Source organism: Pongo abelii, chromosome 14 (assembly GCF_028885655.2).
Source record: "Pongo abelii isolate AG06213 chromosome 14, NHGRI_mPonAbe1-v2.0_pri, whole genome shotgun sequence".
NCBI classification, from domain to species: domain Eukaryota; kingdom Metazoa; phylum Chordata; class Mammalia; order Primates; family Hominidae; genus Pongo; species Pongo abelii.
The window spans coordinates 31,275,692-31,294,166 of record NC_071999.2 but is presented as its reverse complement, the minus strand read 5'-3'; the positions used below and the strand labels follow the sequence as shown (position 1 = coordinate 31,294,166).

At 36.4% G+C, this 18,475-nt stretch overlaps 1 protein-coding gene across 7 annotated transcripts in view; it reads right to left on the bottom strand.

Moving 5' to 3' along the window:
* The window catches only part of CDK8 (cyclin dependent kinase 8), a 153,805-nt gene that overhangs the window by 35,034 nt on the left and 100,296 nt on the right, over positions 1-18,475 (bottom strand). The window lies entirely within an intron of this gene.

Here is an 18,475-nt window from a genome sequence, read left to right as displayed (position 1 = left end):
TATGTACATGTACATTAAATTAACTATCTACATCATTTGTGGTCTGACTTTTGGTTAGTCTTGGTGTTTTTCTAAATGGCTTTTATGATCTATTATTATTTCTTTTTCTAATACATTCAAAAAGTTTTTCTGTTTTAATGTACCTTTCAAACAACTGGTTTAAAGCAATATGTTTCTGCCTATTTGTACAATTCCCCGTTATTTTAATATTGGGGTGTTTCAATTTGCAATGAATGTATACATTTCACTCAAGAGTCTCTACTTTCAAACTCTGTATTAAATAGCACAGTTTTCAACTTATGCTAACTAGAAAATAAAATTTTATTTTTAGTTTTCTATTATTGTGTTCTGAGAGATTAATGCAGACTTGTGTCTTTGTCAATACTTACCATGCATATCTTTATTTCTAGTACACACTGAACTTTCCTAGACACACACATTTTTGAGCGGTTATTTATTTGAAAAATATACTCTCTTACATATCCCTAAATGCCACGTAACCTATTAAATTACATTGCTGTAATCTATAATTTTTGCTCATTCTTTATTTTTAAAATTTTGTCATAATCTGATAGAAAATGTCAAGGTATGGCCAGGCACGGTAGCTCATGCTTGTAATCTCAGCACTTTGGGAGGCTGAGGCGGGCGGATCACTTGAGGTCAGGATTTCAAGACCAGCCTGACCAACATGGTGAAACCCCATCTCTACTAAAAATACAAAAAAATTAGCTGGGCATGGTGGTGCATGCCTGTAATCCCAGCTGCTCAAGAGGCTGAGGCAGGAGAATCACTTGAACCCGGGAGGCGGAGGTTGCGGTGAGCCAAGATCGCGCCATTGCACTCCAGCATGGGTGACAGGGGGAGACTCCGTCTCCAAAAAAAAAAAAAAAAAGTCAAGGTACACGTATTTCTATTTCCTTTTGTACAATTGGCAAACTGAATAGACCATTAGTTCTCTGCTGTATTTTCACTACTTTAATCCTTCTGCTATAATATGTTTCAGTTTTTTGAAATAAACTATATCTGATACTATGACGATAACTTCTATATTCCAAGAGACACAGGAGACTTCAGACGGTAGTTCTCCAACCTTCTTCTCCCCCTAAATATTGAGGAATATGATGGACTTCTTCAGAATATGAGGAAATACAGTTAGGTGATTAAGAATAAAGCTGAAAAAATCAGGAATGCCATTAGCTATTAGTTATGTAATCTTAGCCTCCATTTCTTCATCTATAAAATGTTGTCAGACAGACTAAATGTGACTTATATGAAAGGCTTTAGCAAGATCCTTGATATATGAAAGTCCTAAATACATTATAATGATAATTAAGATGGAAGCTCACATTATAATCTGTTAACAATGATTCACTACCACAGTGACTCTTAAGTAAAAACTTCTGGGGCTGGGAGTTCAGGGGATGGGACTCATGCATGATTGGATAAGGCCCGCAAGAAGTTCATCTTGCAGAACTTTCGATACCACCCATGAGATGCCCCTAATTGCCTATGATCACTTTCTAGCTTCTAGTCTATGCCTAAAAAACTATCAGCAACATTTAAAAAAAAATTTAAACAAAAATAAACATTTCTTATAGAAAATCAAAACACAGAAAAGCATACAGAACGTGAAATTTACCTGAAATCCTACCTCAAAAAGTTAGATCATTATAAACACTTTGTTGGACACAGTTCCAGATTTCTCTAAATCTGTATTTTTTACATGTAATATAAATATCTTATCAAGGCTCTTTTGATTTCTGTTTTTGGTTACTCAACAGTGAATAAATCTCTTGGCCTCTCTCTCTGTATACATATAGAAACTGGTTTAGCAGTTGGATAGCACTACTGCATTTGTCCTGCTTTAATCAATCCTGTATCGTGACTGTTTATTTCTGAGCCAGTGCTGTTTCAGAACACTGTTAAATAACAGTGATGCTAGAATATTGGAAGTATATAAAAGCTGCTGATTTGGGATATAAGATGAAACAGAGGATATATACTTTTGATGCTTGGAAGTTTCCTTTTCTTATTTTATTAAGAATTTCAACCAGAAATGAACACTAAGTTTCACCAGATATTGAATTTTGTGTTATATTTATGACTACTAAGATAATCATAGGGTTATCCACTCTGCACTATTAATAAGATGAATTTTGTTAAGAGGTTTCCAAATATGGAATTATCCGCACATTCTTAAAATGCACTTCACTGACTTAGACCTTAAGTTCACCCGTATCTTATTTGCTAATATTTTAAGACATATGCTTAAGTATTTACAGGTGATAATGGTTTAGGGTTGTAGGCATTATCTTTATCAGGTTCTAGGTCAGTGTTATGCTTTCTTCCTATAAAGTTATTAAGGAAATGTTCTTTCTTTTACACAACTCTAGAACAATTTATATAATGTAGGATTGTTTGAGGGTTTGAAGCAACAGTGAAACTATCTGCATTTTGTACATTTCTTAGAGGTAGTCCTGTGACAAATCTCTTTCTTCCATAGTTATTGATCTATTTATTGACCTTTTCTAGGGCCAGTTGTGGTAATTTGTACTTTATTTTAAAATGTTCACTTAATCCAGTGTTCTATAGAACATCTAAATGGCATAACAATTACTAAAAAAATTGAAATGATAGTCAAAAATCATCCAACCGGCCGAGCATGGTGGCTCATGCCTGTAATCCCAGCACTTTGGGAAGCCAAGCTGGGTGGATCAGGAGGTCAGGAGATCGAGACCATCCTTGCTAACATGGTGAAACCCCCTATCTACTAAAAATACAAAAAAAAAAAAGAAAGAAAAATTAGCCGGGCGTGGTAGCAGGCACCTGTAGTCCCAGCTACTCGGGAGGCTGAGGTAGGAGAATGGTATGAACCCAGGAAGCAGAGCTTGCAGTGAGCGGAGATCGCGCTACTGCACTCCAGCCTGGGTGACAGAGCGAGACTCTGTCTCCAAAAAAAAAAAAAAAAAAAAAAATTCATCCAACCTCAGTTCAGTGCACCAGAATAAGAGCTTTACAGATGGACTTTTACTAACTTTTTTTTTTTGAGACAGGGTCTCACTCTGTCACCCAGGCTGGAGTGCAGTGGTGCAATCTTGGCTCACCACTTCAGCCTCCTGGGATCAACGATCCTCCAACTTCAGCCTCCTGAGTAGCTGAGACCACAGGCATGCATCACCATACCTGGCGAATTTTTGCATTTTTTTTGTAGAGATGGCATTTCACCATGTTGTCCAGGCTGGTCTTGAACTTCTGGGCTCAAGCAATCCTCCCAAGCAATCCTCCCACCTCAGCCTCCCAAAGTGCTGGGATTACAGGCATGAGCTGCCACCCCTGGCTGACTTTTACTAACTTTCAAGGAACAAATAATTCCTATATTATACAAACTATTCCAGAGACTAAAAGCGTCTTCTGAGGCTAATAAAATCATGATAACAAAACAGGATAAAGGTAATATACGAACAGAAGATTACTGACCAAACTTATTTGTGAAAATAGACAAAACAAAGTATTAGCAAGGGGAATCTACTAGTGAATGAAAAAAAAAAATCATGACAGTGTGTTGGTTCCACTGCAAGGAGGGTTCAACATTAAAAACAAAAGAAAACCATATAAATGTAATTTACCACATTAATGGATTAAAGGAAATAACCATATGATCATCCCAGAAGATGCAGAAAAAGCATTATTATTGATTTAGAAACAAACAACTTAACTAGGCATAGAAGGGAACATCTTTTACCTTTAACTAAAACCCCAAAGCAAATATCATATCTAATGGTGAAACTTAAGAATTCTCCTTAAAGACAGAAATAAGCCACTTCTATTATATTTGCCACTGTATTAGTGAATAAGTCCTAACCATTACTATATGACAAGAAGAAAATGCATTTCATGGATTCCAATTTTTACTTTTCTTTTTAAATCTTAGAATTTCTGAAAGCAAGATATGTCTCAACCTCCGTGGTGTGACAGTAAATTGGCAGCATGTTTTCTTTCTTAGTGGTATATAAAATAATGGTGCAGCTTTCATCACAGTAAAAAGACATTATACTGTATAATGTGTTTGGGAAAGATTTTGAATATATCAGTCTCCCAGGTGGGAAGCTATTGAGGAATTTTAAATAGGGGAATGACATGATGTGATTTAGTTTTTAGAGAGATCATTTTGTTTGTAGTTATTAGATCAAACAAACACAAGACAACAAGAGAGGAAGATCATTGGGGAGTTTCTGCAGTAATCCAAGTGGCCTGAACTAGAGTAGTGGTGACAGAAACGGTGAGAAGCAAGGCCATGAGGCTATTATTGGAGTCTGAGAAATTCGACTGTGTAAAATGTGGGGTTTAGCTAGGGGTAGGGTAAATAGCTATTAATGAAATGGACAAGGTGAACCTCTACAACTAGCAATCCCGATGACCATCTGGGCAATCCAAATCCATTTCCTGGCAGCAGAAAATTCTGAAATCTCCTTGTAAGATGGCAAATGATTTATTGGATTGATCCAGGGACACTGGGCTAATAAGTCCAGAATCCCTGCCAAATCTGCCCTTCCTTTCATGGATTCCTCTCTTTGAAAATAAGCACTACAGTTGACTCTTCTTTGAGAAAAAGATGTCAGGCAGATGATAAGGACCAATTGCCAATTGTGCTTTATTCAAATTTGAGTTCCAATAAGGTCTCACTACAGCTGGATCTGAGATGTTTTGAAGGAAGAGCTGACAAAAAAGTCCACTTATTCATTCACTAAGTTATTTATGGGCATCCAATATGCACCGTGTAACATTCTGGATAGTGATGATATAGCAGTAAACAAAATGGATAAAGCTCTTAATCCTCATGTACTTACTTAATATTCACAGGGCAACTTGAAAAGTGAAATGTACTTAATGAACATTTATTATGTGCCAGTCTTCATATCAATCTCTACCCAAAGGAAAAAACATGGCCCCATTTTATAGCTGAGAAAAGTGACAGACAGGTTAATGCTTCCCATGGTAACATAATTAAGTGGTAGAACCAAGATTCAAACAAACCTCAGGTCCACTATAACAGGGGCTTAATTTTTCCTCTTTGGCCCATGATAAAAAACAAAAAAAAACAAAAAAAGACAAAAAAAACCACATTATTCAAGGATAGATAACCCAAGATTTTCTATCGCTCCCTACCATGTGCAACCCTTTCTTATTTTTCTTCTTAATTTCTCCTTTTGTTGTTCTTTATTTCGCTCTGCCTTTTATTTTTGGATCTCCCTTAGCCCCTCTTCAGCATCAAGGTTCAGACATTTGTTTTTGTTTTTTGTTTGTTTGTTTTTCAGATATTTGATTTTACCATCTAGTGTTAACCAGAAGGGGGAAAAAAAGAGAAGACCAATCAAGGAAGAGAGGGCCCAAACGATGAGTATTAGGAATTCCAAATTTCTGACTCTACCTTTTAAGGACTATAGCTGTGTAACAACAAGTTTACTCTAATAAGACAGAAAGCCATGATGGAAATGTTCGACCAGTGTCAGGAGGGCTGTCTGCCCCGGATATTACCAAGAATTACTATGGAAGCTAAGAGACTGGAATAGTCTGTTGCTGCTAAGATGCCTTCCAACTTTAAGGCCTATTAGTCTGTGAAATCAGGGAAAACAAAAAATGATCTTATTTCAAATGGTTCAAGATGTTTACATAAACAGATGTTTAATGAATTTTTAAAAATTAGCAGTCTATCTTCCCACCTTTTATGTTTTTATTAAATAGGTATCTTAAACTACACTGACCTGAATTACAAGCCTGTCTGTGATTTGAAAAGACTGGAAATTAGAATAGAAATTGATTTTAGAAATTCACACATCTATTTGAGAACAGAGAGGAATCTTCAGAATACATACCTACTTAGAGTATTATACTTTTAGTAAGATAAAAATCTGGAGGCAAGTTATAAAAATTAAATAATAAAAAATAGACATGGGTCACATAACAAAGTGATCACTATTAAAAGGGAAGGTAAAATCCAGTTGTATTGGGGGAGTAGGAGACTTTAATAAACGAACATTTCTTTCAATAGTTAATTCAATAATGGTCACTGATTTTACATCTAATTATATTGAGGAAACTTCTTATTTTATTACATCTTCAAAAAAAATCTTGTATTTTGATTCAAACAACATTTATAAAAATGTACACAAGATCTTGAACTTCTGGGTTGAACTGATTTTGAAATATGGCTCGCTGCTTGTGCTTGTTTCTGTAGGAAGACTTACTTTTGTTCTGTTATTTGACCATTTATCATTTACTTGTATCCAGTAAAGAGATATAGTCATCAAACTGAAAAAGATTTAATGAAAGCTTTATGTGGCCAATGGCACCAATAACTTAAAATAGGTTTAGATAATAGCTTTAGCTGAGATAAAAGAAAATCTTATCTAATATATTCCATCTTTAAAGATTCAGGTACTTTTGCAAATCTTCAGAAGTCTGGAAAATAACTCTAAAACCTGACTCTATTACTAGAAAGTTAGACTGCAATATTAATTTTTATGGTTTTTTCACAGTATAATTCAGAGTATTCTGAAACTCTCTTTGGAAAAAGAGTTTCTTGGTATTGTGATATGAGTATATCTGTTTTGCTAATGTGAAAGTCTAAAGGTCAAAAGAGAAAAACTGAGGGGTCACCATTAATATCGTATTAAATCAAGTAATAGCTTATATAAGATGCAGGCAGAGATATGAAAATTTCTTGTCTCCCTATCTGTCCCGGCTTTTGGAAACACATTGCTGTGGATGATAGTATATTTTGTTTATAAAAATGGGAGGAGTTATGTAAAATACATAATGATGTATTACATCAATTATGTTACGAATGGAGAAAAACTCAGATAACCCTCTACTTCAAGTCAACTTCCATGGTCACACAAAAACATCTTAAAGAAACTCCATTTAAAACAAAATCTTGATGAGATAATTTAGAATAACCATTCTTGATTGGTGAGATGTCTGACTCAGTAATATGCAAACCAAACGACACAATATTTTTATCAACTTGTAACCTACCCATATAAAAATATATGCTATTTGCAATTGTGACATTTAATAAAATGAAGTGGGCCACTTTTTTATTGATAAATAATAAAACAGTACATTGTGCATGCTCAGTATAAAAATTAAGCAAATGTGGCATGTACCCAAAAGCCAAATGGGTTGTTTATAATCAGTTTACAGAAGGAAAACTGTCCAGTTGGTCATTTAAGTAAGAATACTTTAGAATAATAAGCACAATAGTCATAATGTTAACTGAAATTAATGCAAATCTCATTTAAATTTACCTTAATCAGCTGTTACCAAACCCATGTTTTATCTGCAAGCCTAAATTTTATGGTTGCAATCTTATGCGTTTTATTAGCTACCCAATTAAACAAGTAAGTTACACTTAGAGCAAATCCTTGGAGTTCCCAACAAGCGAAGCAAATCTCAAGTCATGAGCAATAATTAAACCTGACAACTAAAAGCATTTTTCCTTCAAAAAGCTCTGTTTTAAACATGCTTAATAGGTTCCCAACTCTCATTTCAAGGAAGCTACTACAGCACAGATAAGGAAAAACAGTGAGAACAGAGGTCTAGAAATGCAGACTCCTCTCTTGCCCACTGTTTCATGACCACTGCTCTGCCCCTCTTTCAGCCTATGGGTAATTTCAGGGTCCTTTCCGCTTGCTTTTTCTTTTCTGAAGAATTTACTGATGCCTCTTTTTAGAAAGAAAGAAAGTGTATATATGGCTATTTTAAAAATAACAATCACCCTTTACCAACATAAAATATACTAAACCACAATGAATATTACATGTGAGCTTTAATAACACATTAAATGAGCATTTTCTTCAGTCTTATGATCCAGATTAAAACACTTTTTTCCCTCTGATTGTAACAATAAGGTATGTTAACTACAAACTATTCCAACAATTTGAAAGGTATAGAAGGAAGAAACTGAAACTTTCCTTAAATTCTACTCATTATATAATCCCTCCTAACCGCTATTCAAAATGATTTTATTACCAATGTCAAAAAGCTTGCATAAAACTTTAAGGTTCTATAATTTGGGCCTAAGCATTTTCTAGTGCAATGGCTTCCAAACCTTTTTCAACACAACCCACAGGAAAATTTAATATTACATGACATATTTAATATTACATGACAATAATGACAAATATACATAACTGAATCAAAAGTTTCATGAAACAGTAATCACCCTTAACATATATGATGCACTCTCATATTTATTCTAATTCATTAAAAACAACAACAAAAAAACTGATTGTGTTGTGTGATTTCCTGATTCGTTTATGGCTTATAATCTGCAATTTAAAAATCACTGAGCTAGAGGAAAAATCCTAAATTCGGTAGTCCAGCTTTGCTACAGTTCTCTGAATAACCATAATGAAGTCATTTAGCCTCTTTGCTTCTCAATTTTTCCACTTACTAGTAGTAGAGTTGAGCAGACAATAAGAAAATACACCTCAAACAAAAACAAAAATGTCATATAACCATGAGCAAACATTAGTATTGGTAAGTAAAACACATTAGGTGTTTTTTCACTTTGTCACTCAAATAAAAAGAATCAGACCCAAAATGCCTTAATAATTCATCATGCTATCAATACACAATAAGATGCCTTGATAAAGTGTGCCCTATGAAACTGAGTTTGAGTCAATGGCTCCCTCCAAGATTTTAATCTTATTTAACAGTTGCTAGGAAACCAACATATCCTTCACCAAGGACACATGAAGTCCCACTTAATGATTCCAAATTACCCAGTATAATTAAAATAAACTGCAGGACAGCACCACTATCAGATTTAAAAAGTAATAATAAATCAGGCTGGACAAGGTTGTTTGTGCCTGTAATCCCAGCACTTTGCGAGGCCAAGGCGGAAGAACTGCTTGAGCCCAAGATCCCAAGAGTTTGAGACCAGCCTGGGCAACACAGCAAGAGCTCGTCTCTACCAAAAACAAACAAACACACAAAAAAAAGCTTATTTTTTTCAAAATAAGCTTTGAAGTGAGTAGCATACCTCTACTGAAACACTCCCCAAATCTAGAGATTTTCTAGAAAGTTTTACTATGACATTAAAAATCACTATTTTGAATTAGTTAAGAGCAGGAGTGGCCAACCGACAGATGGCTGCAATAGTTGAAATACTCCCAATTTCCTTTTTTTTTTTTTTTTTTTGAGATGGAGTCTTGCTCTGTCGCCCAGGCTGGAGTGCAGTGGTGCGATCTCGGCTCACTGCAAGCTCCACCTCCCAGGTTCACGCCATTCTCCTGCCTCAGCCTCCTGAGTAGCTGGGACTACAGGCTCCTATCACCGCACCTGGCTAATTTTTTGCATTTTTTTTTTAGCAGAGATGGGGTTTCACCATGTTAGCCAGGATGGTCTCGATCTCCTGACCTCGTGATCCACTCACCTCGGCCTCCCAAAGTGCTGGGATTACAGGCCTGAGAAATACTCCAAATTTCTATACAATCTTGTAATTGAACTTGAAAATTAAAAAATAAAAACTACAATGAAAAGTTATAGTATATCTCACTCAACATTATATGCCATTTAGTAAAACAGGACCACAATACACACTGTGTGCCTGCTAGTTCCAAGTTAACTACTACTATGACAGAACCACTAAGGTAACTATTAAAATGAAGTTTTGGATATCACATATTTTAAAACAAGGAAAACATTAATGACCACATGAAAATTTGATATAGACTGTGACGGTTGATTTCAGGTGTCAACTTGACTAAAGAATACCCAGATAGCTGGTAAAGCATTATTTCTGGGTATTTCGGTGAAGGTGTTTCCAGAAGAGACTGGCATTTGAAACAGCAGACTAAAGTGGAAAGATCCACCTTCAAGTAACGTACATAGATGGACACCATCTTATTAGGTGAGGGCCCAGATGGAACAAAAAGGCAGAGGAAAGGCAACTTCTCTTTCCTCTGGAGCTAGGATACCTTTCTTCTCCTCTCTTGGAAATCAGAACTCTCCATTCTCTGTCCTTTGGACTCCGGGACTTGTACAGCAGCTCCCCAGCTTCTGAAACCTTTGGCCTCTGACTGAGAGTTATGCCATCAGCTCCCTCGTTCTCAGGCCTCTGGATTTAGACTGAACCATGCTACCAGCTTCCCTGTTTCTTCAGCTGGCAGGTGGCATATCATGGGACTTCTCAGCCTCCATAATTGCATAAGCCAATTCCTCTAGCAAGTGCTCTGTCATCCATCTATCTATCTATCCATCCATCCATCCATCTATCATCTATCATCCACACATACATCTACCTATCTATCCTATTGACTCTGTTTCTCTGGAGAACTCTAATACATGTACTTTACAAAAATGAATGGCTACTAGGCCAGTCATATAACTACTACTCTACTTTCAATTAATTTTCTTAGAAAATACATCAAAACCAAGTCTTTAATACTTAGATGTTGATTTAAGTATAAATCATTCCTATGGTCTGATACAGCTTTATGAATACTTTCAACAAAAAGCATAAAACACAGATTCCTATGGTCTGATACAGCTTTATGAATACTTTCAACAAAAAGCATAAAACACAGCCAATAATAAGTGCATTAGAAAATTAATTTACAAAATGGCTGTGTGTGGTGGCTCAGGCCTGTAATCCCGGCACTTTGGAAGGCCAAGGCTGGACGATCTCTTGAGCCCAGGAATTCAAGACTAGCCTGGGCAACACACTGAGACCCTGTCTCAAAAAAAAAGAGAAGAAAAAAAAGACAGAAAGAAAATTACTTAAAAAATGAAAGCAGCCCCAAAATGAGCAACTATAAGCTAGAAATTAGAGATGATCTCCAACTTACAATGGCGTGACTTATAATTTTTTGGCTTTTAAGATGATGTGAGAGTAATATGCATTCAGTAAAAACTGTACTTCCAGTACGCATACAACCATTGTTTTTCATTTTGAGTGTAGTATTCAATAAATCATGAGATGCTCAACAAATTTATTATAAAATAGGCTTTGTGTTAGATAATTTTGCCCAACTGTAGGTTGACTGAAGTGTTCTGAGCATGTTTAAAACACACTAAACTAATCTCTGATGTTTGGTAGTTTAGGTGTATTAAATGCATTTTAGACTTACAATATTTTCAACTTATGAGGAGTTTATCAAGATGTAACCCCATTGTAAGTCAAGGAGCATTCATAAATATATTATGACAAGTAATAGACTGGTCAGTTAAATGCAATGTAAAAGTGAAATATAAGAGTTCCAAGTTCAGAACAGTTGGTATGTTTAGAAGAAGGTAGGCATTGCCATCTTATTTGCAATTAAAGAATTTACTCAGAAGGAACCTTAAGATGTTTTTGAATAAAGTGAGGGATGTATATCAACTATGATAGTAATGTTCCAACCTTAAGATTAAAGAAAAAATTTGAGAAAAATAAGTGACATAAAGAGAACATCAGAACACATAGGAAAAGGGTCAGCAAATAGGTTTCACTGAGTGAAACAAAAATATTGCGTATAAGAAGAGCAATAAAAGAGATCAGTAGGTCAATATCATTAGTTGAATGGTCTTTGAACTGACTAGTAAGAGCTGAGTTCTTCTAAGTAGTAAGAGGGAAGCAGCTGAAAGGATATAAAATGCAGACGGATGGGGGGAAGCTTTTGTGCACCACTTCACTGCAGTAAATCATAGTAGAGATAAAAGGGTAGTAAAATGAAATGCAAAAGGATATGCATGTGTCTGTAGATATGCATAAGCATTAGGTAAAATCAGAAATAACCTTGGAAGCCACTTTGTTTCTGTTACAAGTAAGCTAGTTCATTCATTCAACAAACACGCAATATTGTATACACAAATTGTGTATTTTGGTAGGCATTGGGAGGCATACAAACACAGAGTAAGACACAGTCTTTGCCCTCAGGAGTTTATAATCAAATAGATTACCATATTACCAAAACTAGTAAGTGGCCCATGGGTGATTCAAAGTAGCTGTAATAGGATTTCAGATGTAAACATTCTCATTTTCAGCTAGGGTGACTAGAGAGAGTTTAATTTTGAGCTATGAAGATGAAGGGATGAGGGGATTCAAGCAGGCAGGGCAACCTCTGGGTCGGCTGGAAAATGAGCTTAAGGAGTAAGATAGGGAAAGAAAAGAAGATTGGAGCTGGACTACATATCAGTCTTCACTTAGATTCACAAATACCAGCATATTTGACAGTATGTTTCAATTTTCTTTTTGTAGAGACAGGGTCTCACTATATTGCCCAGGCTGGTCTCTAACTTCTGGCCTCAAACAATCCTCCTACCTTGGCCTCCTAAAGTGCTGGGATTACAGGCATAAGCCATCATGCTTTGCCTCAAATTTTTAATTTATCACAGAATTCTTCCCAGTAAAAGAAATATTAACTGACTTTGAAATTTATTTCACAAACGGAATGAGAAAAGCACTCCTTTTTTAAGTTTTATAAAAAATAGTTTGAAGTTCTACTGAAATCAGTTCTACTGAAAGAGGCCAGGCCGGGCGCAATGGCTTATGTCTGTAATCCCAGCACTTTGGGAGGTCGAGGTGGGCAGATCTCTTGAGGTCAGGAGTTCGAGACCAGCCTGGCCAACATGGCAAAACTCTGTCTCTACTAAAAATACAAAAATTGGCCGGATGTGGTGGTACACGCCTGTAATCCCAGCTACTTGGGAGGCTGAGGCAGGAGAATCACTTGAACCTAGGAGGCAGAGGTTCAAGTGAGCTGTGATCATGCCATTGCACTCAAGCCTGGGCAACAGAGTGAGACTCCATCTCAAAAAAAAGAAAAGAAAAAAAAAATGAGGCCACATAGCTGCAGTTAGTGAAGTTGTCTAGATGCTCTCAAAACGGTCACAACACAGGCTTCAGTAGTGAAAAACCGCTCACGCCCTTGCCCATGTGTTTTAACTCTATCTAGAAAGGAGGACTACTTTTTCAGAAACAGTTCAGATACCATTGCCAAATCAAAACTGGGCTTCTACACAAACAGTATCAATACAACTTTGATGCATCATGTCTTGTTATTTGACTGGGCTAAGAAAAATCACCAAACTGAATCCAATCAGGCTAGCAGACTTCAAACTTTTCCTTATTATGAATCACTTAAACATATTTTCTCCCGATGTCTTTTATTGTGGTAAAATACACGTAACATAAAATTTATCAACCACTTTAAGTGTACAGTTCAGTATTAAATGCACATTCATAATGCTGTGCAACTACCATACATCTCCAAACTCTTTTCATTCTGTAAAACTGAAACTCTGCATCCATTAAATTGTAACGTCCCGTAACTGCTCCTCCCCTCAGCCCTGGCAACCACCATTCTACTTTGTCTCTATGAATCTGACTACTCAGCTACCTCATGAAAGTGGAATCATATGGTACTTATCCTTTTCTGACCAGCTTATTTCACTTAGTATAATGTCCTCAAGGTTCATCCTTGTACATATGTCAGGATTTTCTTACCCAAAAGAAATTTTGTAATTTTTATTTTACAGACAGAGTCTTACTCTGTTGCCCAGGCTGGAGTGCAGTGGCAGAATCACAGCTCACTGCAGCCTCAAACTCCTGGACTCAAGTGAACCTCCCACCTCAGACTCCCAAGTAGCTGGGACCACAGGTGCATGCTACCACACCCAGCTAATTTTTGCTTTTGTGGATATGAGGTTTCACTATGTTGCCCAGGCTGAGAAGTTCCTTCCTTTTTAAGATTGAATAATTTTCCATTGTATGTACATACCCCATTTTGTTTACCCATTTATCCACTGATGGACACTTGGGTTGCTTCTACCTTTTGGCAAGCTACTGTGAATAATGCTGCTATGAACATGCATATACAAATACCTCTTTGAGACTCTGCTTTGAATTATTTTGGGTATATACCCAGAAGTGGAACTGCTAGATCATATGGTAATCTTATTTTTAATTTTTTTTAAAAACTGCCACAGTGTTTTCCACAGCAGCTGTATTATTTTACATTCCTGACAACGGTGTTAAAAAGTTAAATGTATCTTTACTTGTTTTCACAGTATTTCCCACTTAGTCCCCTCTTTATAATACGACATAAAAATTCTTAGAATGCCTTAACTCAATACTCCTATTTTGGTAACAGCAGGGAGAGAGGGGAAAGAGACAGGGCAAATAACTTACCTCACATTATTTTAACTTATGCTTCTTGTTTATTCACTTGTATAGGATGACTTATTTATTTATTTATTTATTTTTTGAGACGGAGTCTTGCTCTGTCGCCCAGGCTGGAGTGCAGTGACGCGATCCCAGCTCACTGCAAGCTCCGCCTCCCAGGTTCACGCCATTCTCCTGCCTCAACCTCCCAAGTAGCTGGGACTACAGGCGCCCGCCACCACGCCCAGCTAATTTTTTTGTATTTTTTTTAGTAGAGATAGGGTTTCACCATGTTAACCAGGATGGTCTCAATCTCCTGACCTCGTGATCTGCCCGCCTCCCAAAGTGCTGGGATTATAGGTGTGAGCCACCATCCCCAGCCGAGGATGAATAATTTGATGTGTAAACGTGGCTGGACCATAGTGACCAGATGTTTGGTCAAACATTATTCTGAATGTTTCTGTGAATGTTTTGTTAGATGAGATTAACATTTAAATCAGTGGACTTTGAGTAAAACACATAAGGACTACCCTTCTTAACATGGATATGCCTCATCAAATCAGTTGAATGCCTTCATAGAACAAGACTGACCTCCCCTGAGCAAGAAGGAATTCTGCCAGCAGACTGTCTTTGGACTAGAGCTAAAACTTTTTCCTGGGTCTCCAGCCTGTAGCCTGCTCTGCAGATTTTGGATTTACCAAGCCTCCACAACTGCATATGCCAATTCCTTAAATAAATCACTCTCCATCTATGTATAAACACCTTGTTGGTTCTGCATCTCTGGAGAACCCTAAGCAGTATAGATGGTAATACCAGAACCAGGACTATAGTAGACTGGTAGTCAAACTATTTCCCCTTCCCGAGGAGAGAAGGAGAATAAACAAAGAAAGGGGAAGAGAGTCATCAAGGGAAGGGGCAAAGCTAACTTAACAGACATAACTTTGTTCTTATTTATCTCTAGTGGACACAGACAAATTAAGTGTATAAGCAACAACTTACATATACATATTTTAATGTTCTAAAACTAAAAAGTTTGATTTGGATCAATGAATTACTTCACAAAATAAATACTGCTTGTTTCTTTTCTGGTCCATATTTCTTAAAACACCCATACATTTACATTGATTACAACTCTCAGCCCAAAAAGATTTCCAGAATTAATAAATCTCTATTTTCCCAGCAAGGATGACAGATTTCAGCTACTGATCTGCTTCTATGTGATGATTAATAGCAACCAAATAAATCGTTATTTATTAAATAGGACTGTTAATTTTAAAAGCTCAACTATACATATCAAAGAAATTCATAACTCTACCATCTCAAACCAGTATTTCTATTAATTAATAAAGCCAATTTTATTAAACAAAAACATCAATAACATTCCAGAGTATTATTAAAATGGTGTTTTTAGGGTGTCTGTGCCAATTATCTACCTTAATATGAAGTTTCTTGTGGCATGTCAGCCAACTGGTCCAATTCATAGCATTAGAAATCTATGAAGGGAGTTAAGGTCAGCATTATCTCATTTGATCTAAATCTGACTAAACAGGGGTAAAGAATATAATGAACTATTAATTTTTATTTGTTTTGATAGAGTAAGTATTTCATATGCAAGTAACAACAAGTATTTGAGAAGAAAACGTTAAAAAAGTTATGCGATACAGCTTCTGAACAATGTTCTTGAGAGTTAATATCATATTACTACATACATTAGAATCACATGTAGCTATCGTTCAAACACTATAAACATTAAAACTTTAAAACTTTTTCAGTTGGCAGGAAGGTGTTCACATTTTAAAATGTACATATATGGTAAATGAGATTTTTCTTCAGAAACTGAAGAATTTGAAAGGTGGGCATCTGAACCAGTAGGATCTAGATTAGAGGCAAAGGCTATCATTTTCATGAAACAATGGTTCAGTGGACTTCTGTGTGCCTGAGATACACAGAAGGGTCAGACGTTTATAAAGAACACTAAGTCATGCACAGAAAATACAGGAAATCTCACTCAAATATGGAAATCAAAGAAGATAGCAGCAGACACTGCAGAACTTTTTGGATTAATAAACTTTAAATAATGGCAAGAGGGATGGAGGAGTAAGAGTGATTTGCCTCACTGTAGAGAAATATTTTATTACTGAAATTGTTCAGAATTGCCAGCATATAGTGACAATAAAAAGCAACTAACTTTTATTATGCTTTATTATTATTTTTAAATCATCTACAGACAATGCATCCCTTGTTGCCTATATTAGGGGGCACCAATCCTTCCACTCTCCACCACTTAGTATACCACTAACAGACAGAGCCTTCTGAAATGATCTGTTCTATACTACCCCTATGTCAAAGAGAATCTACTTAAGGCGCATTAGCAGGAAGAGCTTTACCATAAGAGAGAGAAAAGAAACTCGGTATCATGATTTTCACTACTATACTTAATACTACTCTAAGTGGCTTAAGTATATTTATATTATCACATGAAATTTAAATATTGGTTTTAAAAACCAGTCTGTATTTACCTAATATACATACGTATTTCAAGTGAAAAAAAAATTTACAAGAAAAAGAAAATGTAGAGCTATCTTAGCATAACTGACTCTATGGGGAAAAAAATGTCCTTTAGCCACAGTTTTTTCTTTTAGAGATCATAAAAAGGTCTGGTAGCTCAAAAGTAAAAATGTTTTTCCCTAACTTGACTCCACCCCAATGGCCAAAATTTATTTTCAGCTTCACAAAATGCCAAAGGATTTGTCTTATTTCTGTTATGTAAATCTATTTTTTGTTTTGTTTTATTTTTTAGAGATGGAGTTTCGCTCTGTTGCCCAGGCTGGAGTGAAGTGGCGCGATCTTGGCTCACTGCAACCTCCGCCTCCTGCGTTCAAGTAATTCTCTGCCTCAGCCTCCCAAGTAGCTGGGATTACAGGTGCCCACCAGCACACCCAGCTAATTTTTTGTATTTTTAGTAGAGACGGGGTTTCACCATCTTGGCCAGCCTGATCTTGAACTCCTGACCTCGTGATCCACCCGCCTTGGCCTCCCAAAGTGCTGGGATTATAGGCATGAGCCACTGTGCCCGGCCTGTAAGTCTATTTTTATAAGTGAAATATTCTAACTGTATTAAAAATAAAAGTTTGCATAAAGAAACAAGTTCAACCAAATTTCTGCTGTTACTGGTCCTAGTCTAAATGCTTTGTAGGTATGAGAACTGGAGATAAAGTAACTAACATTAAATGTACTACAAGGCAATTTCCTAAAGCTAGAAGCAAGAAGTATAAACTGTGCCACTGGAACAGCACATTGAAGGCCAGAGACTAAATCCACTAAACTTGTGAAGAACAACTTTGCGAGAGACCAGATGGGCTCCGCCTCATAGCCTACAGGATATTTCCTTTGTGTACAGGTGATTAGAGACAAAATAATCACTTTTAGCATTGTGTTTATATTTGTTTGAAATGAAGGTGCCTTTATAAACCTTATTATAGTTACTATCTTTACAAAGAAAAGAACTATAAAAGCAATGTAATTATGTAGTAAGAAAGGGCAATTTGAAGTTTAGGTAACTTAAATCCATGAAAATTTAATGAATAATAACATGCTACACCAGCAGTCCCCAACCTTTTTGGCATCAGGGACCAATTTCATGGAAGACAGTTTTTCCACGCAGCGGGGTGGGAGGGGACAGTTTCAGTATGAAGCTGTACCACCTCAGATCATAAGGCATTAGTTAGATTCTCGTAAGAAGCGTGCAGTCTAGATCCCCCGCATGTGCAGTTCACAATAGGGTTCTGGCTCCTATGAGAATCTAATGCTGCCACTGATCTGACAGGAGGCGGAGCTCAGGTGGTAATGCTCACCCACCGCTCACCTCCTGCTGTGTGGCCTGGTCCCTAGTGGGCCATGGACTGGTCTGTGGCCTGGGGGTTGGGGACCCCTGTGCAAGATGGGTGAAAAAAGGCATAAATTGACTTTGCAACGTAAAATAAAAAAGTCAGTTTCTTAAGTTTTTAAATTCTCAAAAGTTCAATGCACCTGAACACAGCAAGGCTTCTAATAATATACTTCAATTACGATTAATAAAGGCGATTGGCCAACAGACTGCTAATATAGAGGGGCTTAAAATATAAGCATATTGAATTAACATTTTCCTTTTCTAATATGTAAATTAGTATGCAGTAGGCTCCCAAAATTTTATTTTCAAGTTATTATAAATATATAAATTTCTACAGTTGGTCTTGTATCTAATAATCAATTTAAAGCAAGCCAATGCTTTATTTATGAACTTAAAAGGAAACAGAAGCTTAGGAAAACAAATGTGTCTTCTTTCAC